Raw genomic sequence first — 11,162 nt, forward strand, 5'->3', positions numbered from 1 at the left:
GGAGGGAGATAGTGATAGGATTAGAGGGAAGAGAGAGAGAGAGAGAGAGATGGGGGAAGAGAGAGGGAGGTAGGAGAGAAAGGGAGAGAGAGGAAGGACGAGAGAGAGCACTTGAGAGAGAGGAGGAGAGAGGGGGAGATAGAGAGATAGGGGGGAAGAGGGAGGGAAGAAGAAATACATAGAGACTGAGAAGTGGAGAGAGAAAGGGAGTGACAAGGAAGAGATAGAGAGAGAGTGTGTATGTTTAGGGGTGATATAAAGAGACAAATAAAGAGAGATGGAGGCAAGGGGGGAGAGAAGGAGAAAGGGAGGGATATAGTAACACAGTTGGAGAGAGAGAGAGAGAGAGAGAGAGAGATGGGGGAAGAGAGAGGGAGGTAGGAGAGAAAGGGAGAGAGAGGAAGGACAAGAGATAGGAGTTGAGAGAGAGGAGGAGAGAGGGAGGGATAGAGAGATGGAGTTGGAGGGGGAAAGGGAGGGAAGAAGAAAGACACAAAGAGTGTGAAGTGGAGAGAGAGAGAGGGAGTGACAATGGAGAGAGGAAGAGAGAGTGTGTATGTTTAGGGGTGAGATAAAGATACAAAAAAGGAGACGTGGAGAGAAGGGGGGAGAGAAGGAGACAAGAGGCATATAAACAAAGTTGGAGGGTGAAGAGAGATAGAGAGAGAGGTGGGAGAGAAAGGGAGAGAGAGGAAGGAAGAGAGAAGGGACATGAGAGAGTGGAGAGAGTTAGGGAAAGAGAGATGGAGATGGAGTGGGGGAGAGAGGGAGGTAAGAAGAAAGACACAGAGAGAGAAAGGTGGAGAGAGAGAAAGGGAGCGATAAGAAATATGGAGAGAGAGGGAGAGAGGAAAAAATGAGGGAAGAGAGATAGAAGCGTGGGAAAGGGAGAGAAGGGGAAGAGAGAGAGAGAGAGAGAAAGGTAGAGTAGGAGAGCCATAGATAGATAGATTGAAGAAAGAAAGTGTATGTTTTGGGGGTGATATAGAGAGACAGAGGGAGATAGAGATATAGATGGAAGGTAAAGAGAGGGAAGAAGAGAGAGATGGAGACAGGGAGGGAGGGATAGAGAGATTGATAGATATGGAGTGAGAGAGCATGTGAGTTTGGGGGGGTGAGATAGAGAGACAAAGAAGGAGAGATGGAGGGAGATATAGATATAGATGGAGGGGGGAGAGAGGGAAGAATATTTCTTGCACTATATGCATTGATTTTAGTGTAGGTGGTGATTTCTGATTGATTTCTTGCACTAGATGCATTGATTTTAGTGCAGGTGGTGATTTCTAATTGATTTCTTGCACTAGATGCATTGATTTTAGTGTAGATGTTTATTTCTAATGATATTTGATTACTTGCACTACATGCATTGATTTCAATGTAGACACTTTCTAATCGTATTTGATTGCTTACAATAAATGCATTGATTTTAGTGTAGATGGTGATTTCTAATCCTATTTTATTGCTTGCACTAGATGCATTAATTTCAATGTAGATGTTGATTTTTAATTATATTTGATTTTGTGGACTAGATGCATTGCTTTCAATGTAGATGGTGATTTCTAATCATATTTGATTGTTTGCACTAGATGCATTGATTTCAGTGTAGATGTTGGTTTCTAATCCTATTTGTTTACTTTCACTAGATGCATTGATTTCAGTGTAGATGTCGTTTTCTAATCTTATTTGATTGCTTGGATTAGATGCATTGATTTCAGTGTAGATATTGATTTTTTATTTGATGTATTTGGAAGTAAGATGTTACATTAATTTTAAAGTGATTGGATTAACAATGTGCATTGATTTCAGTGTAAGCACAAAAAATGATTGACAATGTACATCGATTTTTGCGTTATAGTAATTCAACCTATTAATATTGGAGAGAAAGAGAGACAATGTATAATGTTTACTACAAAAACTAGAGCTAAATATTTAAATGGTTTACGATTTCAACTGTCATTTTTAGATAATCGATATGGAAAGATGACAAAACTAACCACGGTGACAACAAGAATAGTACAAAAAATTAATTTGAGATTGATCACAAATAAGACTATTTGTAATTGACTACATTCTTATTATTTAAATTTTCTAGCATTCAGCGCTATTACATTGTCACTTTGGATTCAAAATTTTCATTTCATCATTTTTCATCATTAAAGTTATTAACAATATTTATCATCTCAACAAATTGAGGCAACTCAGAAAATTTAAAATTAAAATGACTAGATAAATCTCATGCAAATTTAGCATATTTAAAATATGTATATTAATATAGATGTATTTACATATTATTGATAAAATTAATCATATGCTCGATAGATTTTCCTTGGCCGCACACGACTGAAACCAACCTAGATCCATCTTAACTTCAGATCTATCAAGCGCAGAGAGGGATCAATCTCTTGAGGTGCAAACCTTTCCTCAGGTTTTGCACTAAAAAAAGAGGTTTGCACCACGAAAGGTTTGATCCATCTTGGTGTTTGATAGATCTAGAGTTAAGATGGATCTAGGCTAGTTTATTAGTTTCACAAATAAGTTTCGTTTTCATTTTATAGAGATTGGAATGATAATTTACCAAAAAACTAATAATAAAAACTTGCTATTCCATTTTCTTTTTTATAGAGAGGAGTGTTTATACGAATTATTGTTTTCATTAAATTTGTTTTGATTTATAAAAATGAGGATTTTTGTTTTTTTGTTTTGTTTATATATATATATATATGCGCTTTTATTTTGAAATATTTAAAAAAATACATATATAAAATTTTTATATATTTTTATTAATATTTTTTAGTAAGATAAATATTTATATTATCTAATATTAAAAATTTATATTTAAAATCCTCATTAGTTTTTGTTATTAAAGAAACCAAATAAAATACAGAAAATTTGATCGTTCCAAATAACTCCAAAATATAGAAGAACTCGAAATTAGGACAAATACAAAATTTCAATTCTTCCAAATGACTCCAAAATTAAAAAAACACTAAAAACTAGAACAAATACAAAATTTTGATTGTTCCAAATAATTCTAAAAGACAAAACAGTTAGATAATGTGTTCTCTAAAATCCCTTTTTCTGCATAGTGCTAAAACAAGAGCACATACTTCCACATTATTAATAACTTTTGTTTTATTTTAAAATATTATTTAATTTTGAGATATAGTTTTAACATTTTTATTGAATAAATTTGTAATTAATATAAATTTAGTAATCTAAACCAAGATTTTATTTGAGTAACAATATAAGAGTCTATTTGGTAGATTAATAAAACCTTTAATAGGTAAATCTTGATCTACGTGTATACTAATAATAATAATAGTGATAATTATTAATGTTGATAAAGAAAACTCCAACTAAGAGTATATAATTTAATGCAAACTTAATTAAAGTAAATTTTAATTGATAATTAGTTAAGGCAAAATGTTTATATAACATGGCAGGGTTGAGTTAAGTAAAATTCAATCAAGTTCAAGTTTGATTTAGGGGTCGGTACAAGCTAATGCTTCTATTCATGGCGTATTAGTTGCAATTTAATAGTTAGAAAAATATAAAATGATCTATTAATTAAGAGGAATTATTTAAGTTATTGGAGTATGGTGTAAAAATTAATTAAGAGGAATTATTTAAGTTATTGGAGTATGGTGTAAAAATATGAAATATAGGAAATAGAATAATATTTTGTAATATATAATTTTTATTTATGAAAACTGGTAGGAGTTAGCAAAAATCACATTTTTTTAACATTGATATGGTACTTTTCTTAAATGAAATGGAAAATTTTGTATAAAGTCACATTTTTTTAATATTGATATGTTATTTTTCTCTAAAAGGTAATGCAATAAACGAATTTCTTGAAACATATTTGGACAATTATAAATAATAGTGGGATAGTGTGTAACACTAATTTTCTATATTTTTAATAATTTTTTAAAATTAAGAAAATTACTAAAGCTTTGAAATAATGAGGCCCAACATTCAAATAGTGTTTGAGGATCTTAACATGAGTCATTTTTATTTGCTTACTTTTTTTTTACTGTTTAGCACTAAGCAATTTATTTTCCAAATAGGCTAAATAATAAAACGTTAAGATATAAATAAATTCCTATATATTTTAGAATTATAATGTGTCTAAATAAAAATTAATATTTTTTTTTGTTTGAAAATATATCTTGAAAATTTGTATATAAATCTCTATAAATATGTATACTTTCAACAATTATTATGTGGATCATATCTAAAAGTGTGGTTGAAAATGGAGATAAGGGAGTTAGGAAAATGGATTGTGTTTATGTTTATGTAATATGAAAATTCACCCTTGTCATTCCTATTACCCACCAAATGTGGGTGACCCTTAGGCGAAATTGTTCTCCTATTTACCTCTTCTAGTCGACAGCCAACAATCCCTGACAACCACCAAGTAGTCGATGATGATGTGTCTTACATATCTCCACCACATACATAACCCATATGTCTCCTCACCCATCTTCCAAGAGCACATGTTGAAAGTAGGCTTCTGACACAAGAGGTATTTTGTTCATTTTGCAATCAGGTGATAATGCTTCTTTGTACTTGGGATTTTGGCATGGATTATGGGGTAACCTAGAAGAAGGAAGTGCTTTGTTTGTAGTCTTGGTCACACATCTTAAATGGGGGGTTAATTTTCAATCCTAGTCCAATGGGACCTGCCTTAATGACCCAATGGATTTAGGAAGGACACTACTTGGGAAACTCTAATTGAGATTGTGTAATTCTATTGCTCATTGTTCCGTACCTTTTGTTTTCCATCTCACATTATATGCCCTCAATTCCACCTCCATTCTTTAAGTACAGTTGACCACTGGTATCGGGATTTAGCACTCACACATCCTCATACCTGGTAAGGATAAGAAATCTTCTCTGGGAGGTTGATGCAACTAGAAGAAACAAAAAGAACATATCATGGCCATAAGAAAAATAAATAAAGAAAATATGAAAATACAAAATATGGCCAGGACATTAAAATTAGCACATGGGGAAAATTCAAGCATGAGATCTACCTCCATTATTATGGAGATCACCCCTTTCCTAAGCCAATATTTCCCTATATTATCAAAGAAAAAGAACCCTTAATTGGAAATGACTTGCCCGATCATTAAGGGGGTAATAATTGTTATATATCATACAAAGCATGCTCTCATTCCTTGGAGATTCGAGTAGTAATACAAAAAAAAAAACAAGAAAAAGTAAAAGGCATAAGAGGGGTGGAAAAATGAAGGCTGAGGTAACTCATGCATCCATTATTTCTCCCTCCTGACATCTATAAACCTAGTATTTGGAGCCTCCATCAGGTTGGTCCATCTAACCATGGAACTTGTCCATGAAGTTTTTCACCTTCGTTCCATCATTATTCATGTGGCACTTATCGATTGAAAGGTGGACCAAGGACATTACATTCCCCTTAGGGTCTGGAAGCACCTAATAGGGTAGTTTATTAGCCACTCCTATCTAGAGAGGTATGACCATTATGAGATCAAAGCCCCAAATTTGGAAGGGAAGCCTCATAGGAAGTGTTAATCTACTCATTACCTTCAAGCTTGGTTCACTTAGATGTAAAAATGATTAAATGTATCTAATGGTGAGGTTGTGACATTGGATATCATGTGTAATTTGAAGGTAGTTTCATCATGGGTTGGGAAACTTAACTGGGGCCCAAGTCCACAAGAAGGAGCATATTGACACCCATAAGTGACGTGTTGAGATCCATGGGACTCTAGACAGTTGTAGAGCATCACTTGCATCCTTGGGCACTAATCCAAATTGGATCATTATATTGTTTGTCAACCATCTCAATGCATTTGGAGTGGAAAAGGTAGAGGAATCATCTCATGGGATTGTTTTTACCAGCGGGACTCAGTTTGACGAAACGGGGTCTAAAACCTTTTGGGAGTGTTTTAAGGCTTCAAACAACATTTTTTTGTGGTAATTTTTTTTTTATATTTATAGCCACACCTTTTCATGCTATTATAAACACATAGATCTTTCCAACGGCAGAAGAAGTGCGTCAATCATAGTCTGTATGCAAACATTATGCCACTCAGAAGCTGACTTTCCTATTTTCACATCTATAGTTCAAGAGGATGTTCCGCCAGCCCCCATTATTCATGGAAAAGGGGCTAGCCACGTGATTATGATGAAAAGACTCTAGCAGAGTCTATATTGTTACTTTAGTTAAGAGTTCATGTAGTCAAAATTAACCACTAGTAGGCTATCGGGTTGTATTATAACCGGGCCACTAGGAGAAAGAGGCATTCCATTCTTTTGAGAGCATTTTGTTCCGAGAGCATTTTGTTCCATAGCTGAGCAAATATAGCCATGTGATATAGGGGGTAGAACACACAGAAAGGATTTTTTGCACTGTAGCAGCCCATGGGCCACAGGCATTACTTCTTTATACCTGCAACCATATTTCCAGATAAAGAAAGAGAGCGACACGACCTCACCTTCTAGCTGGGTTTTCTCCCGAAAGGGTTTCCCAGAGAGCATATCTTGTGTATTATGTGTGTGTGAGCTTATTTTGTCATTCTCTACTTTTTTGCATAACTTCAATTCACGTGCATGTGCTAATTATAGTAGAATCTACATATCTATAATTTTAATAAAAATGTAATAGTGTAAAAGTATGATATTTTAATATATTATTATAAGATCTGTTGTGATGAACTATCCAGTGGAATACCCACATAATTTTATGGACCATTTGGTATCAGAGCCAAGTTTCTTTGGATATTTGTGGATATTTGCAGGGGATCTAGGTCGACAGGTTCGAAAATCGTAAAACCCTAATCATGGTTGAAAAATCTATAAACAAACCTCATGATCCTGCAGAGGTGAGGTTTCCATGGCTCGAACAACATGTCGTGGATATAAACTACATTGTAAACCTCCTCATGGTAGAACTAAGCAATAAGCTAGGGATATTTGGAGAAGACAGGGGTTTGAATGCAAAGAAAAAATCAAAATGGGGATCAAGAGATCGGGAAGACACGGAGAAACAACCGAAGAAAGAACCCATATGTACTCCTCAAATATTTGGGGGGTCTTCACTGCCACCTACATGAGAAAGTGATGTTTTTCAAGCCCAAATCGGTGGATGAAGCTTCTGTACAGGCAAAATACTTGGAAAACATAGGCTTGAAAAGAGTGTAATCAAGTGGATCGAATATAAAGGAGCAACAAGAATCTTCTAAGGAACCAAGAAAGATGGTACTCTCAGATTATGCATTGATTACATGCAATTGAACAAAGTGACTATCAAGAACAAGTACCCTTTTCTGAGGATTGACGACTTATTTGATTAGCCAAAGGGAGCAACAGTGTTCTCGAAGATTGACTTGAGATCAGGATACCATCAAGTACGCATCAAAGAGGAGGACATTTATAGGACTGCATTCAAGACCAGGGATGGGCATTATGAGTTTTTTGTTGTTCCATTTGGGTTAACTAATTCTCTAGTTACATTCATGTGCTTGATGAATAATGTGTTGCATCCGTATTTGGATAAGTTTGTTATTATGTTCATTGATGACATAATAGTATATTCTAAAAATGAGGAAGATAATGCCGAGTACTTAGCAGCAGTGTTGAGTTTGTTGAGAGAGCACCAGTTGTATGCTAAGATCAACAAGTGCAGTTTATTTTAGACTGAGGTACACTACTTTGGACATGTTGTCTCCAAGGAGGGCATTGCAGTGGATCCATAGAAGATAAGGGCCATCATGGAGTGGGTAGCTCCTAAGAACATGGATGAGGTAAAATCTTTCATGGGTTTGGCAAGTTATTACAGGAGGTTCATCAGGAATGTATTGCATATTGCTTATCCTATTACATCATTGCAAAGGAAAGGTAATAAGTTTGAATGGAGAGAGGAGTGTGAGGCTAGCTTTGAGCAACTAAGTAGTTGTTGACACATGAACCAGTACTATAGATTGCAGATCCAGACAAAGAGTTTGTGGTATGCAAAAATGCTTGCAAGAGAGGGCTTGGTGGAGTTCTTATGTAGGATGGACAGATAGTATGTTATGAGTCATGGAAACTAAATGAGCACGAGCAGAACTACCCGACACATGATCTTGAGTTAGCATAAATTATACATGCATTGAAGATGTGGAGACACTATCTTCTTGGCATGAGGTTTGTACTGATGAGTGATCATATTGGGTTGAGGTATTTGTTTGACTAGATGAATCTGAATGCAAGGCAGGCTAGATGGTTGGCAACGATTAGTGAGTTTGATTTCGAGATCAGGTACATCAAAGGTAAAGAGAATAGGGTGGAAGATGCTCTCAGTAGACAGGTAGAGGTACATCACTTGGAAGCTATGAGCTCTTGTGGGACAGAATTATAGGATAGGATCGTGCAGGCAAGTCAGCAGGATGTCAGGGATATGGAAATCATGCGCAGGTTACAGCAGGATGTTGGTACAGGTACATGTGATATTATAGGTATAGGTACAGGTAGCAATACAGGTACAGGCATAAGTACAGGTTCAGGTGCATAGGGTACGGATTATTGTCTTACAACAGATGGAATGGTTAGGTTTCGAGACATGATATATGTGTTGGATAACAGTGAGATCAAGAAGGTAATCTTGAGGGATTTTCATACGAAACCATATTCAGGTCAACTAGGTTCTAAGAAGACACTGAAAATGGTGAACATATATTACTATTGGTCAAATTTGAAGAGGGATGTAGCAGATTTTGTGGCTATATGTTTTGACTGTCAGTGAGTGAAATCATAGTGTAAAGATCGAGGTGGAATGTTACAGCTGATCGCGATTCTAGAGTGGAAATGGGATGTCATTTCCATGGATTTCATTAGAGGGTTTCCAAAGACAGTGAAGCAACATGATTCCATCATGTTCATTGTGGAGAGGTTAACAAAGGTTTCACACTTCATTCCGGTGAAGTCTATGTTCTCATCTAGTGATGTGGCACAAGTATTCATCAGAGATGTATTTAGACTGCATGGTGTTCCAAATAATATTGTGTCAGACAGGGATGCGAAGTTCACTTCAAAGTTTTGGAAGGAGTTATTTGCAGGTTTGGGCATAGAGTTGGCCTTTAGCACAACTTATCATCCACAGATAGATGGACAGATAGAGAGGGTCAACAGGATATTAGAGGACATTTTGAGGATATATGTGATGCATCATTAGTGGAAGTGAGAAGAGTATCTCCTTTTGGTAGAGTTCGCATACAAAAACGGTCATCAGGAGTCATTGAGAATGAGTCCTTTTGAGGCATTGTATGGGTGGAGTTGCAATACTCCTACTAGTTGGAGTGATCCAGTTAATAGGGTGTTGATTGGACCAGACATGTTAGCAGACATGGAACATGAAATGCAGGTTATAAAGAAGAATATAAAGGAAGCACAAGATAGGCAGAAGAATTGCGCTGATAGGAAGAGGTTGTTCAAGGAGTTCCAGGTTGGGGAACATGTGTTTGCACATCAAATCGAAGAAGAGCTCCTTGCGGATTGGATCATGTGCTAAGATGACACCACTGTTTTGTGGACCCTTCAGCATCATTGAGAGGATTCGGCCAGTGGCCTATCGACTTGCACTGCCTCTAATAGTGAAAGTCCATGATGTTTTCCATGTATCTTTGCTTAAGAAGTATGTTAAGGGTGATGATCATATGATTGAATGGTATGTATTGCAGGTGGAACCAAATGGAGAATTCCAGTCGGAGCCTCAGTATATGTTGCAGAAAAAGGTGCTTATGCTCTGGAACCACGAAATCAAGTAATTTAAAGTGAAATGAAAGCACTTTGGTCCCAATGAAGCTACATGGGAGATGGCGATCAAATGCGGGCTATGTATCCTTCCTTGTTTTCCGGTTGAGGCAAAACAACTTCAATATGGTGGTTTGGTATATGCTTTATAGTGGTTTGGTATCTACTTTATGGTGGTTTGGTATATGCTTTATGGTGGTTTGGTATCTTCTTTATGGTGGGTTGGTATATTCTGTATGGTGGTTTGGTATATTCTTTATGGTGGTTGGTATTTGCTTTATTTTGGTTCGGTATATGCTTTCTGGCGGTTTGGTATATGTAACACCTCCTCCCAGGCATACCCTTTGTAACCATGACAACTGGGGTAAACATGAGAAGAGAGGCTACTATGATCAGATTCAACCCCCTATGTGACCTTAAGGAAGTGGAATTGAAGGAACATCACACACAGTCCTCCAAAATCATCAACATAACCCTTAGAAGATAAGTCATGCACTCAGACAACTTGTCCTTGGGTCCCATTGCTATTATGGATCTCTTAGGACATAGTTGCTCTCATGCTATGGGTAAGGGAGTGACTAGCAACCTTAGTTTCTCTCACAAGCCTGCCTGCCAGCGACTATGGACCAAAATTTCCAGTTACATGCCAGCGACGCCAGGATTTAAGCCACTTTTCTAGCCCAGAATCCCGATCTCTGCCTAGAACTTGCTACAACCTTCAGAATTCATTAAGGACATCATAAAAATGCTAATAAGTCAAAATCAACTTCGGGACTAAGCCTGAGCATCCCCAACCGGGACTGACATTCTATCAAACACTTGGCATCAATGCAACCTATAGGTTTAGGATACAAGACATAGCATAAATGATTGAAACAACTTATGAAACATAACCAGAAGGATCACCTCCTTCTCCATTGAAATACTACATCATCAATTAGGTCTTGCATCCATCCATTTAACAGTTACAAGTAAATACATGAAATAACCATGACATGAACCGGTCATTTAACCATGCTTATAACCAGCATAAAACCATGTAAATATCAGAGATAAGACAACCATTGAATCCATATATAAATCAGTGCAAAAGTAAGAGAACTTAGCTTTTATTACTCATAGGAAAATCCAACCAGGTTCGAGACTTCCATGTACCACCCGACCATAGACATGGCTGAACCAAATCTCTCTTTTAGCCAGTCACCCTCGTGCCATATTCCAAGAATGAATCTAGGATATCAGAGAAAAACCAATCCAAGAATGACCAAGGGAATCCATAGGTTAAACCACCTACACCCTCATCAAACCGCGATCACACGAAAACGGGTGCTTCGATCACAACCGAAACGAACTTGGAATTCCATCTAGAATCCATCGCTATCCTT

The sequence above is a fragment of the Pinus tabuliformis genome, chromosome 8 (assembly GCF_031772625.1).
Source record: "Pinus tabuliformis cultivar Carrire ecotype Pingquan chromosome 8, CPIR1, whole genome shotgun sequence".
Classification (NCBI taxonomy): domain Eukaryota; kingdom Viridiplantae; phylum Streptophyta; class Pinopsida; order Pinales; family Pinaceae; genus Pinus; species Pinus tabuliformis.